Source organism: Coenobita brevimanus, chromosome 88 (assembly GCF_032717465.1).
Source record: "Coenobita brevimanus isolate Jiangsu-jjx chromosome 88, ASM3271746v2, whole genome shotgun sequence".
In the NCBI taxonomy this organism is placed as follows: domain Eukaryota; kingdom Metazoa; phylum Arthropoda; class Malacostraca; order Decapoda; family Coenobitidae; genus Coenobita; species Coenobita brevimanus.
In genome coordinates, this window is record NC_137041.1 from 5,113,554 (window position 1) to 5,132,589 (window position 19,036).

The window sequence follows — 19,036 nt, forward strand, 5'->3', positions numbered from 1 at the left end:
TGTGCTGCTTTATAAGACTTCCCGTACGCCTCCCTCCCCTCCCCCTCTCCCCTCCCTTTCCCCTCCCCCTCCTGCTCTTCCTTCCTCCCCCCTCCCCTTTGCCTCCCCTCCTCCATTGACGTGGTGACTGGAACTCAAACACTTTTATTTTCTTACCTGTCTTTTGATTTGGAGAGTGTTAATGTTGTGATGTTTTTAAGCTGTATTGTGGTGGTGATGGTGATCAGTGGCCGTATTTCTTATAACTGGCTCTTCATTTGTGGGTGGAATCTCATTAACCTTTTCATTGATGTCGATGGTGTTAGTGTTTTAGGTTAACGCTAATTATTTTGCTGAGTTGGAAGAATTTCTAAGACTCAAAAAATCAGAAAGTACATTCTCCCACTGTCTGGTAATTCTTTCGCTTCTGTGAACAGATTTAACTTTTTAGAGAGACGGGGTTTTCCCTCAGTCGAATGAAAATAGTCTAGCAGGAGTCACACTAATATACCGTACCTTAGTGGGTGCCTAGCCTCTAAAAGGTACCGGTAACTTTGTTTTGTTCCAGCTAACGCCAGTTAAAGTTTTCAGTTGGAAGAGTTTTTGCCACTGGAAGGGTTCGAGAGTATTTCAGGTAATCATATTGCCGCCAGGTGCAGTACAGTACGCACAGACGATAGTGTTTTTTTTTTTTTTTTTTTTTTTTTTTTTTTTTGACCTAAACATTTCACTGAAGCCTTTCGTGTTATGAGCAATCCAAGGTAATTTGTTCATACTAACACCAGGCCGTTGAGTTCCCGTAAGAGGGCCTAGATATCACGTTTAATAAATATGTTACATAATTATGCTGACCTCTTTAAGCCCTGCTTTTTTTTTCTGACTTAAAAACGCTTATTTGTACTTACTGTATAACATACCTCGCCTTAAAAGTATCTTGATCAGCCGTATACCGTCGGTCAGCTTTTTTTTCTTAAGTCTTGCCGTCCACAGACTTATTATTATTATTATTATTTTTTTTTTTACCGTGGGGAAGACCTCTCGTAGTGAAGGGTTTAATGATGCTTGTTTGTAAGGCCTCCACTATAGCAGTGGGGTTAAGAAAATGCATTATTCAACATTCAGCATTTCTATTAATTCTGTTTTTGTGCACCAGAAACAAAAGCGGTATTATAACCTTGAAATGTAAAATAGATCGCTTTACTTAGCACGTACATTTTTAAGAGGTTTACCGACACATAGTTCTATTCCTGCTGATGGGAGGGACCCTTTATTAGTGGAGGGCATAGCAGCAGTCGCCATTACCCTTGCAGTATACAATGATTGTCTATCACCACCACCACCACCACCACCACCACCACCACCACCATTTTTCCCAGTTAAAGGTGGGGTGAGGTAGGACCCAGAAATATGGAAAGTTAAAATACGAAAATAGAGAACTGTCGAGAGCTTACTCAATAAAATGGGCTACACATTCATTCACACATCAATCAATCCCCTGGAATCCTAGCTCCATTCTGGCTACACCTGAACGGGCCTGAGAAACTTAAAAAAGAAAAAAAGTCCAGGAAGACAGACAGAAAATGGAGTTTAAAAAAAGTGGATTGGGTTTTGTTTAGTCGGGTCATGTGAGGGGTAACTTGCATGTTTACACTCCAGCCTCTGTGTGGGGATAACTGGCGGGTGGGGGGAGGGGGAAAGAGGGGCGTTGGGGAAGGGGGAGACGTGGGAGGAGGGAGGGGGGGAAGAGGAGGGGGAGAGGGTTTGGAGAGAGGGAGGGTGGATGGGTGGAGAAGTAGTGTAAACGAGGAGAGGAGAAAAAGAGGGAAAGTGAAAAAAGGAGAGATGTTGGGATAGAGGGAACGGTGAGGTTGCGAAGAGAGAGAGAGAGAGAGAGAGAGAAGAGGGGGTGAGGAAGAGAATAAAACAGGGGGATGTAAAGGAAGTGGGAAGGGGAGGTTTGGATGCGAGAGGGAAGGGGGAAAGGGATTAGATGGAGAGGAGGAGCAGAAGGTAGGAAAAAATGAGAGTGAGAGAGAGTGAAAAGAAAGGAAATGGAGGGAAGGAGGGCTTGAGAATGATGGAGGGAAGGGGAGGGGACGTATATTGATTGAGGAGGAGATGGCAGGAAACGAGGCGAATAAGAAGGAAAGTGAATATGAGGGGAGGGGGAGGTGGAGAGAAAGAGAAAATGGAGAGGAGAGATGGGAGGGGATGTGGCAAACAGGAGAGAGAGAGAGAGAGAGAGGGAGAGAGCATCAAGGAAGGAAAGGGAAGAAATTTCAAAGGGAGAAAGACAAGAAGTGAGGGTAGGAGTGGCTGATACCAAGGAGGAGGAGAAGAAGAAGAAGTTGAAGAAGAAGAAGTAGAAGAAGAAGAGGAGGAGGGGACCAGGAAGATAAAGAAAAGGAAGAAGGAGGAAGTAAAGGAGTTTGCTGGTATAACGGACGCTTGGCAGATTTGGACAGTACACCCAGCGTACTTCGACAGGCAAACAAGCAAACACCAGAGTACACGAACCCGACACAGTCATTAATCATCACCATCGTCATCATCCTAGCGATCGTCATTTGAGTTACCATCATCATCATCATCATAGTTTCGTCATCACTCGTCTTCGTTACCATTGTCATAGCGCACAGAATCATTCATCATCACCATCAGCATCATTATCACCATCATCAACAACGCAGATGGTAAACAAGCCATAACAATCCCCAGGTAATCACAAAATAAACCCAAACAACAACAAAAGCATCAAACAAAAACAAACAAGAACACACCCGCATACAATAAAGCAACACTGATTGAAGCGGATATGTAAACAAAAGGATAGAAAACGTGTCATTTTAGGGGATACTTAACGCGGGAGAAAGCGTCCCTTCACTGTCAGGGAATTAGAGCGGTGGCAGATTGACAGGCATTGTACACGTATCAGGTTGTACTGTATACACGGAAGAAGAAGGGAAAAAGGAGGAGGAGGAGAGGGAGGGGCAGATGGATCAGGAGGAAGAGAATCCCTACACGGAGGCTCGCAGAAAGTGTGTGTGTGTGTGTGTGTGTGTGTGTGTGTGTGTGTGTGTCCGGTACGAACTGACAGGGTACGAACATATGCAAGCGTACGAAAGGACATACTACCAGCACTCACCAGAAATGTACACCCCGTCATGGGCTCCGTTCAGGTGTACAGTTGCATGATTTCACCCAGCTTTGAAACTTGCGATAAATACAGGATGACTCACGAACTGCGCCCTTCTCTCGTGTGTTGCGGGGACGGCTAAGTTTGCTTGTATGATGAGAGCAGAGATGTTCACCCGGTACTGCTTCATGAATTAAAACTCTGTACATACACACCTCATTTCATATCAGTCATAATACTGTATATGAGATGTCACTTTAAGTATTACTCTTCTTTCCACTTCAGGTGTTTCTGCACTGAATGTCAAGTCTAATGGCTTCCTGTAACTAAGGAATCCATTTACAACGCAGGGTGGTATCCATATAACCAGATAACGGGATGACGTGGAGACAGCTATGGTGCTCCTGTTCACGGGGTGGAAATGCAATGCAGCGTCCACCTAGGAACCAAACCATCATACTTTTCCCCGGGCCTCGCGTTGTTTACCGTAAAGGAACATCGGTTCACTGCAATGAACGGCTTTGCAGGGGTTGTTGCTTGCCTGCAGTTGATAGGATTGCGCGGCCAGACAGACGGGGGTTGATCAACAATTAATCCCCTGAAATGAAGTGCTGTCCTACTGGCGTAGCACTGGGTGGATATCATTTAGGCTGTTGCACTGATCCAGGGATATGTCTTACTCCAGGACTTGGCATGTATTCTTAACTTTCGTGATTTAACTCCAGATCTTTATGTTTTGAGGACATCTTAAGAGGAAAGTGAAAACCAGCCTGACACACTCGTTGAGCTAAAAGAAAACATTTTTTGGGGGATAACGTCCTTCCCAGAGAATACATTGAACAGAACATTAGCTGGTATGGAACACCAGGTTCATTTATATTTAAATGTGGATGAACATCACCTTCAGTATCAAATGAAATTGTGGAAAATTATAATGAAGTGAAGGAATTACCTTTGAGTGTCACTGAAATCTGTCCTTTAAAAAGTGAAAGAAAGAGACACTTTTGGGGCGTCAGGGTAGTGAATCACCCGGTATTACAGAGCACAGCTATTCTCCACATGAAAAGGCCAGACGCTCTTAGGCACAGCATATCGCCTTTCCTCTCCATCTTGAGCCTCGGCCGTCCATTTGCCAGTCCTGCATCGATGTTACTCGTCCCTCCATTGCATCTTAATTATCATAATGTTCACCCAACTAATCGATTAAGTGCTCTCGGCGCCAGGGTGGTTTGTTTGCAGTACACACACACACACACACACACACACACACACACACACACACACACACACACACACACACACACACACGCACGCACGCACGCACGCACGCACGCACACACACACACACACACACACACACACACACACACACACACACACACACACACACACTTCTGTCCTGTTCATTTCTACTACAGGAATTAGTTGGTAGTCTCACGTATGTGGGCAGTAAGTCCTAGTTTTGATTCGTTTTTTGTGTTCGTTTTTACCATACTCAACGTAGATTATTGAAAACTTTCAGCAAAAGTTACTATGTTACATTTAAAACTTATTAGCTAATTTCCTGCAGTTTACGATGCCCGTAATAGCCAGCAGAAAAAGATTTGATATTCAGAACACATCACCTCCACTATTGGCGTTGAGTTTGTATATGTTGTATGTATGCGTATGTGTGTATGTATGTATGTATGTATGCGTATAAGTGTATGTATGTATGTATGTATGCCTGTATGTATGTATGCGTATATGTATGTGTGTAGCAAAACTCCGAACCCAGACAAGCGTTTTTTGCGAAACCCTACACACACAAGCACTGGGGGTCCAGTAGCGTACATGCTGTGTTTCATTCAGATTGATGTCCTCTGAGGTGTGCTTTGGCCACTTTTGTGCTCTTGTGACGACTTTGTTAGTGAAATGTGTTTGACAGCACACGTTGACTTTTTCTGACACATCCTAGCTTCATTTAGATATATTAGTCAGTGTCCATGTATATTTTAGTACGAAAGAGAGAGAGAGAGAGAGAGAGAGAGAGAGAGAGAGTAGATCGATATACAAAAAAAAAAAGGACTGAAGTAAGGATCCCCTCATCCTCACCTCCCCCTCTCTAATATATATATATATATATATATATATATATATATATATATATATATATATATATATATATATATATATATATAAAAGGATGCAACTAGGCCTATTGATGACTAGGGGCGTTAGGGTGGGTGAAAGGGAAAGAGGGAAAGTTATCTAGCTCCCAGCCTCATGGGGAACTAATGAACGAGGGGCGGCAGGCGAGCGTGGAGACCTCTGGTGGTGGTGGGGGAAAGTGAGTTAGAGAGAGAGAGAGAGACAGACAGACAGAGATTTTGACATATTTAGATGGGCATAGATATAAAAGAAGAGACAGGAATGATTAAAAATTATGTACACATGAAACAGAGAGAGAGAGAGAGAGAGAGGAGGCTGAGGGCAGATGGGCATTATAATAGGGGTATTGTTAAAGGAATGATTCATTAACCCCTTCACTGCAATGACACTTTCCTTTAATGCAGGCTACTTCAGGACGATTTTCAGCTTAACCCCTACGGTCCGGTGATTTATTCCACAACTTCTTCTTGTTCTCTCAGGACGATGTTATTCAGACCAGGGGCGATCTTTCCAACGGGAGGGGTTAGAAATCGTCTTCGTTTACCTCTGCACACCTGGATGTTTATCTCAATTGTTTTAAAGGCGTCTGTAAGTAGTAAAAATAAACGCGTCATCGGACTGGATCTCTGCAACCGCATCAAAATCAGGTTCCCTTCCCCTTCACAGCGATGACGAGCTTTGTTTTACTCATGTTAAGATCAGACAATTTTATTTCTGCTTACGATGGACCTTGTGTGGTGAGTTAGTGATTGGTCTGTGGGGTTAGAGAGAGAGAGAGAGAGAGAGTTGGAGGGGGATTTGTATATGGCTAATTCATATTCCTAATTTTTAAACTACTGAACTGCTGTAAAACTGCTGCCTAATCCCCTTTTTCACTTGGCTAACGCACGCGTAAACTGACTTTCCATTTCACATAAGCCGGAAGAATCAAAGAAAGGGGAAAGTTACGACGATGGCCACTAGAAAAAAGGGAACTACTTTTTGTTTCGGCTCGTTGTTGACTGGCGGTAATGCGGCCGGCGCGTAAGAAAAAGAGCAGTTAGGCGCGCTTTCTGTCTCCCACGCTTCAAGAGGAGAAAAAAAAAAAAAAATCCAAGCGAGTCTTCGCCTTTCTTTCCCAGTTGTCATGGATTTCAGAATAGAAGCTCATCAGTTCCCGGTAGTCGAAAAAAAAAAAATCATTATCTCGCCCTGGCCATAAATATGAAAGTTTGAAATTGGCTTCCTGGTCAGCGCTGGCAGGTTTGGATTGGTGTCATCATTTCAATTCCATTTCTTTTCCCTCCGTGTCTTAGAAACCGCAGTAATTTCTTATCGTAATTTTCCAGGGAACGCTGTAGGGTATGTACATTTTTTGCCATATCGTGTTTCAGTTACATCATTCTCCTTCCTGGATTCTTTTCCCCTCAAAGCGCGGTAAGGCGATGACCTGAATAACTTCTCGTCTCGGATTTCGAATTGCTGAAGTGAGAGTCCACCCAGCTTGATTATTAGCAACTGAATAGTTATGTACCGCACTAGGTTTTGGCACGGGTTAGGAAATGATGTTGTTGTTGCTTAACCCCATCGACCGCAGGTAAGCAACTGCCCCAATGGGGTTGTCCCACAGTTTACCTACTCCGTTGATGCGTCTGTGCTTGTGGCATGTGCTGTGTACATGTTAGTGGCTAGACACGTGTCATATGTAATGTAATTTCACTCAGCCCAAGCCCAAATCTACGCTGGTAGCTGAGGAGGACTGGGATGTCCTGATCGAACCCTGACAAAATGAGCTCGATCATGGCTATGTAAGGACACCTCCGATGGGTGCATGTCTTTTCTATCGCTACTTTAATGGTCACTGCTCCTCTGAACTGTCTGCTTGCATTCCTCCACCTCTACGACGGGCGCGTAGCACCCGTCTGGCAGCAAACTCTCATCCCTTTTCTGTCCAACTCTCTAATGCAAGAGTTAACCGTTACTCCCAGTCTTTCATTTATGCGACAGGTCAGCTCTGGAACTGTCTCCCTCTGTCTGTATTTCCTGCTGCCTATGATCTCCAGTCTTTCAAACGCAGTGTGTCCAGGCATCTCAAAATGATTGGATCTTGAATTTGGCTCTCTATTGTATTTTGTTTTTCTCTTGGAGGGAACTGTTACTGCTGGCTCATGGCCTTTGGTTCCTTCTTCCTCGCATAAAAAAAAAAAATGTCAGTGGGGGGCGTGTAATACAACACCTCGATCAGAACACCGTATTACAATCCCTCCTCCTGAATACAGTGTAAAGGAAGAAATGACGCAGGAATCCGACTTTATTACTTATTAGAGAAAGTATGAAGAAATATATGGAAGCAGGAATCCAGCATTATTAGTGATTAGTTCAGCAGTATCTCTATAACCTTTGACACGATTATAAAAGCGTGTAAGGGAGAACAGGGGACAAGACTCCAGATAATTGTTGCGGATTAATTTAGCTGGGTTTGTCAAGCTTTTGATGGTGTTTGGAAAGAATTTACAGGAATAGCAACAGAAAATACAACTCGCTTGATTATCGCCTCTCTCTCTCTCTCTCTCTCTCTCACACACACACACACACACACACACACACACACACACACACACACACACACACACACACACACACACACACCGTGACTGAAGGTTGGAATGCGTGACATGTGCGACGAAGGTGATTGGCTTAGGCGCGCTGTCTCTGTTTGATCCTTGATTCTCTTTGCTTTGTCTTGATTCCTTTGTTTATCGTCATCATGTATTTGCATGTTGATTTGTTTGGCTTACCGGATGACGTTTGTTTTCTTGTTTTTTTCTTTGGTCTTGATTGTTTGCTTATCCAGTTTGATTGCTTTCATCACCTTCGTTACCTGTCGGTGTTTAAATATTTTATTTTGCTTTTCTCTTCGCTTTGCTTTTCTCTTCCTTGAGCTGAAGGGGTTAAACGTCTTCAGCACACACACACACACACACACACACACACACACACACACACACACACACACACACACACACACACACACACACACACACACACTCCCAAAGAACATCCGAGACTCAGCAAATCCGAAATCGTTTACAGGCCAGACCCAGTAATAGAGGCCATTGAGGTGCCTATGACCTATGTAACCAACTCTCTCCACAACACAACCCCGCCAGTGACGTTCAATATTTACTCCACTTATTTCCGGATGTGGGAGGTGGGTCTCTCTCTCTCTCTCTCTGTGAAGGCTGGCGTAATGGGCCTTGAGTTAGTGTTGTGGACGGAATGTTGGAGTCACTTTAGTAAAAATTATATATAGGAGTGGAACTAAGAGGTGTAGGTGTACAGTATGTATGGATAAAAAGAGCACACACACACACACACACACACACACACACACACACACCTGTTACTGATTTATATGGTGTGGGTGATAGGGGTGTGTACTGTATGTATGTATGTAGGGTAGTGGGGTAGTGGTGTAAGGTGCCGATGGGGGCAGGTGAGGGTAGGTATTAGGTCAGAGTACCCATATCTACTGAGAGAGAGAGAGAGAGAGAGAGAAGGACCAGGAAAACAAAAAATCTAAACGAAGCAAGTGGAGAAAGAGAAGGAATGAATGAGAGAGAAGGAGAGGGAGGAGAAAAATGAAGAAAAAAACAATATTTTGATAAGCGCGAGTTAGGAAGAGGAGTGACTGGGCAGAAAAATGGAAGAGGGAGAGAGAGGGGGGGGGGTCCAAGTTGGGCCAAAATTGTTATAATATTCTCACGACAAACCCATGTTGAGAAAGTGGCTGTAATTTAGATATATGATTTATGTACTCTCTCTCTCTCTCTCTCTCTCTCTCTCTCTCTCTCTCTCTCTCTCTCTCTCTCTCTCTCTCTCCTCCTTCTCCTCTCTTTTCTTCTCTACCTCCCTTTCTCCTCACCCCTTTTTTCCTCTCTCCTCTTTTCTCCCCACTCCTCCCTCCTCTTACCCTCCCTTCTCTCCCTCCTGTACCCTCCCTTCTCATCTACCCTCCCTTTTCCTCCCCTCTCCCCCCTCCCCCTTCATCCTGTGTTCATCTCTGCGTGTCCTGTCACCTCGGGGAGCATTCCTTGGGGGAGGGGAGGGGAGGGGAGGAGAGGGAAGGGGAGGGGAGAGGAGGGGAGGGGAAGGGAAGGGAAGGGGTTAGGGGAGGTTATGAGTGAGGGATGTGCGGGGAGGAGGGAAAGGGGCAGGGAAGGGAATCACACACACACACACACACACACACACACAGGCAGACAGACAGACAGTCAAATGTAGAAAGGAAGAAATGGAGAGGAAGGGAAGAAGTGAGAGAGAAGAGTTGGAGGGAGGGGAGTGTTGGGGAGGAAAGGTGGAGAAGATGGAGCTGGGGTGATGGAATGATGTGGAGAGGAAGAGGTGGGGTGGGGAGGAGAGCTTATGGAAGGGGGAGAGGGGGGAATTGGGGGAGGGAAGAAGAGGGAGGAGGGGAGACAAGAAAGAAGATGAAGGGGGAAATAAGGGAGAGTAAAAAATGTGAGTGGAGAGAATGGATGGATGTGGTGAGAAGGAAGAAGGAAGAGAAGGAGGTAGGCTTTGAGGAAGGAGAATGAAGGGAGGAGGGGAAGGGAGAGGTTAATAGGAAGGGAGGGGACAAGCAAAGGATGACAGAAAGAATGAAGGAGGAGGAGGAGGAGGGAAGTAGATGAAGGAAGAATAACATGAGAGAGAAGGGGAGGGAGGGAAGAAGTGTGACATGCAAGAGGGAGGGAGAGAGAGAGAAGGAAGGGGTTAGGGAATGTAGATAGGAGAGGGAGGGAGGAGGAGAAAAAAAGAAGGAACGGATCTAGTAGAAACTAGGGAGGGAGAAGAGAAGGGAAGAAGTGAAGAAGGGGAACTAGGCAGTAAGAGAGTGATAGAAGAGAGATAGGGAGGGATGGAGGAAGGGAGAGGGGAGAGAGATGAGAGGGGATGGAAAAGACAGAAATGAGGTGTAGAGAGGGAAGGAAAAAGATAAAGGAGAGAAGAGTGAAAAAGCCAGTGGAGGAAAGGGAGAGGAGAGGAGCTGAGACAGACTGATGAGAGAGAGATAGAGAGAGAGAGAGAGAGAGAGAGAGAGAGAGAGAGAGAGAGAGAGAGAGAGAGAGAAGAAATACGAGGGAGGGAAGGTTGGTGACATATGAAAGAGGGAAGGATGAAGGAAGCTCACAGAAGGGGGAGGGAACGAGAAAGGGAGGGTGGAAGAGAGACTGATGGAGGATGGAGGAAGGGAGAGAGATTGATGGAAGAAGGGAGGGAAGGCGGGAGGTAAATAGAAGAGGCTAGAGAGGGGAAGAAGACAGACAGATGAGCGAGACGGGAGGGAGGGATGGCAAGATGGAGACAGATGGAAGAGGGAGGCAGGGATGGAGGCAAAGACAGGGTGGGATGGGATAATTAGGGAGGGAAACTGTTGCAGGCACTGAGGGAAGGAGGGAGGCAAGGAAGGATGGAAGGAGGGAGGGAATGAGGCAAGGAAGGATGGAAGGGATGAGGCAAGGAAGGATGGAAGGAGGGAAGGGATGAGGCAAGGAAGGATGGAAGGAGGGAGGGGATGAGGCAAGGAGGGTGGGAATGAGGCAGGGATGGATGGAAGGAGGCAAGAGGGAAGGAATGAGGCAACGGAAGAGGGAAGGAGGGAGGGAATGAGGCAACGGAAGAGGGAAGGAGGGAGGGAATGAGGCAAACCGAGAGGGAAGGACACAGGAGAGGAAGAATGGATGGACGGGTAGTAGAAGGGAAGGAAGGAAGGAAACAGGGGACAGGAAATAGAGTCAAAGAAGGAAGGGGGGATGGAGCAATAGGTGGGAAGGAGGGAGGGAAAGAGGAAGAGAGAAGGAAAAAAGACAGGAGAGATGGACAGAAGAAAGAGACGAAGGGCAAGAGAAGCGAAGGTAATAGGTAGGAAAGGAAGGAGAGAAAATACCGAAGAATATAGTTGAAGGAAAGAGTTGGTGATAATGAGTTACGGAGATACACAGACAATACAGACCTTGCTGTCCTATTCTTGACGGTTCGGCCCTGACTTACTAATTAGAGAGAGAGAGAGAATCAGCACATAGCCGTGAGTACACACGCACACAGTTATGTGCACACAGGCAAACTTACACACACACACACACACACACACACACACACACACACACACACACACACACACACACACACACAGTGATGTCAATGGTTCCAGAATTTTGTACTCTCTCTCTCTCTCTCTCTCTCTCTCTCTCTCTCACACACACACACACACACACACACACACACACACACACACACACACACACATGTACAAATACATATACTGTACACACACGCACATACATTCCCACGCTCTTATTAAAGTTTCCTTGTAACAAATACACAGACACGCTACGGTTCACACATAGCCTATAAATGCACACACGTACACACAAACACATATACTCACGCACACATTCCCACACACTTTAAGAAAGATTCACACATAAACATGCTACAGTTCACAGAATCACCTATAAACACACACACACACACACACACACACACACAGTCGTTTTACAGATCATACATATAAAGCACACACTCTCTCTCTCCGTCGTCTCGAATCTCTTTATTGTCACTTAAATATAACGACATGGCAACTCCCAGACGTAAACACCGGAGTTGCCAGATGTCCCCGGAGGCTGATAAATTACCCACGCAAAAAAAAAAAAAAAAAAAAAAAAATGCCATTATCGTTTTTCCTTGGCTTCCTTTCGTTATTATCTCCTTATCTCTCGTTTAAGCTCTTGTTATTTCTGTCGTTTAAGCCTTTGTTGTAGTCGATTATCATTTATTTCCAATGTTTTCTGTCGTTTTTGGTGTGTATCGTATCTTTTTCCTCTTTTGTCATTGCCTTTGTGTATTGCTTCTTTCATTATTATCTCGTTTTAGTTTCTCTGTGTTACCAGTTTTAATATTTATTTTCCCTTTATCGTTAATCGTCTTCTATTAGTATCAGAATCAGTTTTCGTTGGCCACATTTCATTATCTTCTTGGATTTTTTAAAACTTGAAGTAAGACGCATGTGGAGAGGGATGGAGAGTGAGAGACTGACGAGGAGAGTGTATGTGAGTGAGGTGGAAGGGGGCAGAGGGAGGGGGAGGCCAAGGATGAGATGGAGGGATGGAGTGGAGAGGTATAGGCTATGAGAGAGGGGATGTGAGCTGGGAGCTAGGCAATGAAATGGCGGGGGACAGGGTGACATGGAGACGATTTGTTTGTGGCCTCCCCTTACAGGATTAAGGCGTCTGGCAATACATAGATAGAAGACGCATTATATATTTTATTCTCGCCACAGCCAGACGATTATATTTATCAGAGGGAGAGTGTCAGAAGGGCATAATGAAGGCTCTGTCTCGCGCGCGTTAAGGTCGACAAATCTCCAAAGTTGAATAAAATCTCCGAGAACGAGAATTACAGACACGTCGTCGGCCTGTGGGTATGCAAATTGTATTCTCTATTTATAACTTTAATTATGGCGTTGTTTTGCTGGCTTGTGTATATATTTTTCTCATACTCATTTACAATTATCTAGAACCTACACAGTCCAGTTATTTTTTATTTTAATCTTGCTATCTCCAGACGATTTTATTGAGCTTATGGGAGATGTAAAGGATCTGTAGCAAAGGGATTAATGAGTGCTTTATCATGCCCCTCGAATTCCAAGTCTCTCTAAACCTGGATAAAATCATCTAATATTTCCATAAATTAAATCAGAAGTCGGCCATGATACTAAAAGGGTTAATTTACTTTTGCTGTTTTCAACCTGCTTTACTCAGTGCAGGGGAGATGACTCGTAATGAAGGGGGATATTGTCTCCATTAATCTCTCTCTCTCTCTCTCTCTCTCTCTCTCTCTCTCATCTTATGTTTTGAAGTCTTACATTTTGTGTTAGGACAGTTTAACCCATTCACTACGATGACGTCTAGTTTATTCTTGTTAACTCCAAAGTATTTTATCCGAACTAGGCTACATCCTCGCTCTGAAGGGCTTGTTAGCTTCAGAAGACTCGTTAACTGAATAAAATCGTCTGGTGGGAACAAGAGTAAACTGATGCTTGTAATCGTAGTCATGGGTTTAAACCACGAAGTCGTCAGTCACAAGGAACACTAGTGACAAACCAACAAATATCACGGTACAGTTTGTGAAATAATTTACCTCATTAGGAGAGAGGACACTACCGACATATCCACGCACGCCTTGCGGATCGCCTTTGCCACTTCTGTATGACATTTTATTTTCTTACTCTTTCTGTCATCAGACGTCTACTTTAGCTTAGGCGAGGCTTAAGGAACTGGAGTGATTAGATGTTATAATGGCCTTGTTATCACCTTCACTGTTAGGGTGCTCTCCAGACCTGAAAATACTGTGACTGAAAGGAGTAATGATGAAGAGTATGTTATGGTAGTGATATTGTTAAGGTCTGGAGTGAAGTAGGGCAAGGAGGGAGGATGTGTGTATAGTCTGAGTGCATTGTATAACCTTCCGGGAAGCAGGGAATTCACTGGGTATTACAAGTCTTGCTTAACCCATACCATGACGTGTACCTGCGTCATCACATTACACGTGTACTAGACCGTCAAACCACCACCACCACCACCACCATCATCATCATCATCATTATCATCATTCTATCTGACAAGGAAAGAGGATTTTCATCCGTTTGTTTGTTTGTTCGTTTGTTTGTCTATTAGCAGGATTACTTAAAAACTAAATATAGATTTGGACCAAAGTTGTTGGGTAGACAGCTCATGTCTCAGGGAGCAGTCAGTAAACTTTTGGGACCGATCCGGATCGTATTACAGATTCTGAATACGGTAAACACTTTTTTTTTTGCGAAACCCAAATCAGTTATGAGAAAACCTAACGCATTATGAAGAGTGGTTTGGAAATTACGTTGCCCTTGTCGGCGAGATGCGCTCCACTGAGTGCCCCTCTAGTTGTTGTTGTTGGTGATGGTGGTTTGGTGGTGGTGATAACTTTGAATTAACCCTTTCAACATGAGGACTTCAACTTAACTCAGGGTAGCACCAGACGCTTTTCTTCATCTTAAGAAAAACCCATCTGTCTGAGGGGGCTAGACAGTCTCACTAATCCTTTCAGCACCAGAACGTACTTGCATCTTTTTCTGACTAACACTGAACGATTTTATTTAGATTATACGAGACACCATTTAAGGTGAAGAAGTTAAACCATTGTCCCGCCCGTTCCAGCCTACACCACTCATATTCATTTTCTGCTTTCCTATCCTTGTCTTTGACATAGAGTAATTACCGTAGTTAGGCTATAATCTATCTTTTATCACGCAGCCTCGATAGAACCAATTAATGTTACTGTTGGCTTTCCTTTGTACTCATTTTTACTGTTTCACTCAGTATACTCCCTCATCATGCGCCAATACCCACAAATATCACAGTCCACGCTAGTACTCCTCTCTACCTACCCCGCTCATGTCTGCTCTGAGGTGGTAAACATCTTAACAATATTGTCTTGACTGCAATATCTTCCAGTACAGTGTGCTTTGTGAGCCCGTGACGAGCGTACTAGCGTTTTTACTATGCCTATAATCATAATTTCGTCTTGGTGTAAACTTTCAACATTTCTGGTGAGGTAGTTGAACAATAACAGAAGAATAATTGAGCTAAAATATTTACTCTCTCTCTCTCTCTCTCTCTCTCTCTCTCTCTCTCTCTCTCTCTCTCTCTCTCTCTCACGCACGCACGCACGCGCACGTGCAATCAACATATGAAAGTGAGAAACAACTCAAACTTCGCATGCGTCACTTTCATAGAATTTTAAATGTATTTCAAAGTGGAGCATGCCATTTGAAGCCCTCGGTACATTCCCTTGGAAAGAATCTCTTCTCTATCTCACATAGTAGAAAAGTAATTAGCCTCTGAAAACCATCGTGGTCGGGCTGTGTCGTGTCGAGGCGGACCGGGTCGTGTCGGGCAGCCCATTTCTTAGCTGAACGTAAACATCACTTAGCTCGCTGCTCTCGGTCGCTCTTAACAACGCTCATATTCACAGGGTATACGTCCCCTTCCCATACCCCATCATCTCATTCCGCCCTCTCCCCTCCGCCCATCTCACCCACTCCCGGAAGACCTGTTGCACCATATGAGTCAGTATTACAAGGTCGTTAGCGGCGTCTTCGTCATCGTCTTTCTTCAATTCTTCCCTCTTCCTTTGCTCTCGATTCACCCTCTCACCCTTTCCTCCCTCCGCAGTACCGATCGAATCATACTAGTCTTAAAACTGTTGGCATGCGTTTTCAGTGACGTGAAGCTAAGTATTATTTCCTTCAGAAGATTGTACAGATCTGTCTATCTGTCTATAGTCCGACGCCCTAATCCCGCAAAGAGTGGCCGCAGACAAAACGCCTCCAAGTCGCTCTGTCACCCACCATTTGACTGCCATCCCCCTAACTCACTCCCCCCTCCCTCATATACCTCTCAACTCCATACCTCCACTTCATCCTCGGTCTTTCCCTCCCTCCACTTCACTTACATACACCCTCTTAGTCAGTCCTTCAGATATGGAACAAATTGCCCTCCAGTGCGGTAAACTATGATGCTATACAGAACAAACACTTAAAATCTCCAGGATAAATATTTGTCTTCTAGTCGTCAGCTAAAATATCAACCCCTGAATAACACATTGGTGAAGTACGGGATATTAGTGAAGTACAGGGCGTTCATGAAGTACAGGATATGTTTTTTAAAGTACAAAACATGGAAGACACAGCCGCAGAACAACATGGATATCGTATGTAGTAGTTGATGCTGACCTCACACTAAAGTCATACTACGTTCCCTTTTAAGCAAGAATAGTATGGATTATGATGTCTGTTCAGCCTGTCCTATGAAATTCCCTTGACCTCTATACCTGCTTGGAAAGAACCATTGCCGCATGAGAGAGAGAGAGAGAGGGGGGGGGATGTAGGTGGGAAGGAAGAGAGGAGATGGATCAGGGTTTGAAAGAGAGACGGAGGGAGGCAGAAGGAAGAGAAAAGTAGAGATAGAAGAGAGATGGAGGGGAGGGAGGAAGAAGGGATCGGAGAAGGATAGAGGAAGACACAGATTAAAGAAGGATGCATTTTGAGACGTGAGAAGGGGCGGATGGAGGGAGGGAGGATGGAGCAGGGAGGGGAGGATAGAGGCAGAAGGGAGGGAGGGAGAAGACAAGAGGTTGAGGTTAAGGAGGGAGGTAGTGAGAAGTAAGTAGGGGGGAGGAGGGAGGGAAACTGAGAGGATGGAGGGAGGGTAAGAGGGTGTGAGAAGGAGTACAAGGAAGAAAAACACTCAAAGGAAGAACACAACAAGGGAAGACAAACAACAACAAAGGAAGACAAACAACAACAAAGGAAGACAAACAACAACAAAGGAAGACAAACAACAACAAAGGAAGACAAACAACAAGTCTTATTATCCCTTTAGAGGCTGTTTGCTCTACCTTGACTTCTCTCAATTCCTCCCTCCCTCCCTCTATTCCTTCCCTCCTTCACTCCCTCCCTCTCTTTTTCCCTCCTTCCTTCATTCTCACCTCCCTTCCTTCCGCCTGACTGTTCCTCCCTCCCTCCCATCTCTCTCCTTCGCTCCCTTTTTCTCTCCATCCCTCCTCCCTCCTTCCTTAATCTCCCTCTCCCTCCATCAGCAGCCAGTACGTGACCTGGAGATAGTGACCCCCCCCTCCCCACCACCTCTCATCTCTCTCTCTCTCTCACACACACACACACACACACACACACACACACACACACACACACGCACGCACGCACGCACGCGCGCACACACACACACACACACACACACACACACACACACACACACACACACACACACACACACCATCTTCCCACTCCTCAATCAACATCATCACTCCTTCCCACTCTCCCTCTCTCGTCTTCCCCCTTCCTCCCCCTCCCTCCCCATCCCCCTCCCGCTTCCTCCCTCCCCATCCCCCTCCCGCTTCCTCCCTCCCCATCCCCCTCCCGCTTCCTCCCTCCCCATCCCCCTCCCTCTTTCTCCCTCCCCTCCTCTCTAGCCTATTATCTTCCTCCCCTTCCGTGCCCTTCTTCTCCATTCGTCATTATTATCTTTTTATTATTCTCTCTCTCTCTCTCTCTCTCTCTCTCTCTCTCTCTCTCTCTCTCTCTCTCTCCATATACATCAGTCCATCTATCTGTCTATCTATCTATCTGTCTACCGTCTGTCTGTCCGTCCGTCTGTCAGTATATCAGTTTCTGCGTCTTTACTCCATCCTTTATTTCTGTCCTTATTTTTTTTTATATTGGTAATGGCTGACAATCGTATAAAATTACCCTTCATCTCCTTTGTTTTCCCCAGGCTCTGTTACCGGAGGGACAGGTGGGTAGGGAGAGAGTCTTAGGTTTTATGAATGCTCTGTTTGATTGATTTATTTATTTATGGCTTTATCATTAACAGTGAGTGGGTGTAATCCATTCAGTAGGGCAAATTTCAGGACACTTTCCTCTCTCTCTCTCTCTCTCTCTCTCTGTCAAATCGTTAAGTTGTAACCCTTCAAAAGTAAAATATCGTTGGATCTGTGTGTGTGTGTGTGTGTGTGTGTGTGTGTGTGTGAGAGAGAGAGAGAGAGAGAGAAAGATGGGTAAGACAGGAGACTTGTAAATAATTTAAAATAGCCCATCCGACAGACGTATCCCCCTCAGAAAACCGCAGTTCAAAATTTATGGTGCCGATAAAAACGGACTGTGGGAATGCCCGCCTCAGCCAGAGTTGCCGGGCGAGATGCACAGAAAGCCCTACTCTTGCCCTGAAAAGGAGTAAAGGAAAAAATAATAAGTTAACACAGTAATCTCTTTGAAAATCGACGAGAGGTGAGCTATAACTGCTAGAATATTGCTAAAATTTGTAGATCCCCAAAGACTGTCGATAAAGGGAGACGTGCAGATAAATCCCATCCTTGCTCTGAAAAGGTGTCAGAAAGTCGCTAGACACAAAAATCTCTTCAAAAAGTTGCCAAGAACAGAGTTAATATATATAGAATGCTGATTAATTTTAGTACAGTCCTCTAATGGAAGTAAATATCTCGAATCTGGTTTAACTGGCAGTCTATACCAAGCATTCTCAAATAAAAAAACGCGCCTGCCCTCCTTCGCGATTGGCTAGGCGATGGACCAATCAGTGGCAAGGGACATATTTGCCGGCCTCTGATTGGTTGACGTGCTTGGGCTTTTGTTTACATTTTGAGACGGCAGAATATTTTGATTTTTTTCTTTAATTGTAGGTTAAATGTAGGGCTTTGTGGCTAACTTTTATTGGTTTTGTTGTGTAATTATTTGCTTTCAGTCTTTTCTGTTTCTTGCGTAATCTTTTATACCCTTTATGGTTCATGTATTGTCTTTTTCGTTTTATCATCTTTTGCGTTGCATTGCCCGTCTTAAGTCATTCATCTTTCCTGTTGCATAATATATCGCCTTATTATTATTATTATTATTATTATTATTATTATTATTATTTATTGTTGTTTTACTTAACACCCCTTATTTCAGTCCCATTTTCGTCACTTTCCTGTTTCATTGTACTTTGTTATTATTATTTTTTTTTTTGTCGTTAGCGTCTATGGTCAGCTGGTATTAACTGTCTCTTGCTTTTTATTTTTCTGCACCGTATCGTAGTTTGTCTTTATTCATCGTTTCCTTTGCTGTGCTTGTGGCCTTGAATTACTTTTCGCTTGTTCCATATATTTGCCCTACTACTACTG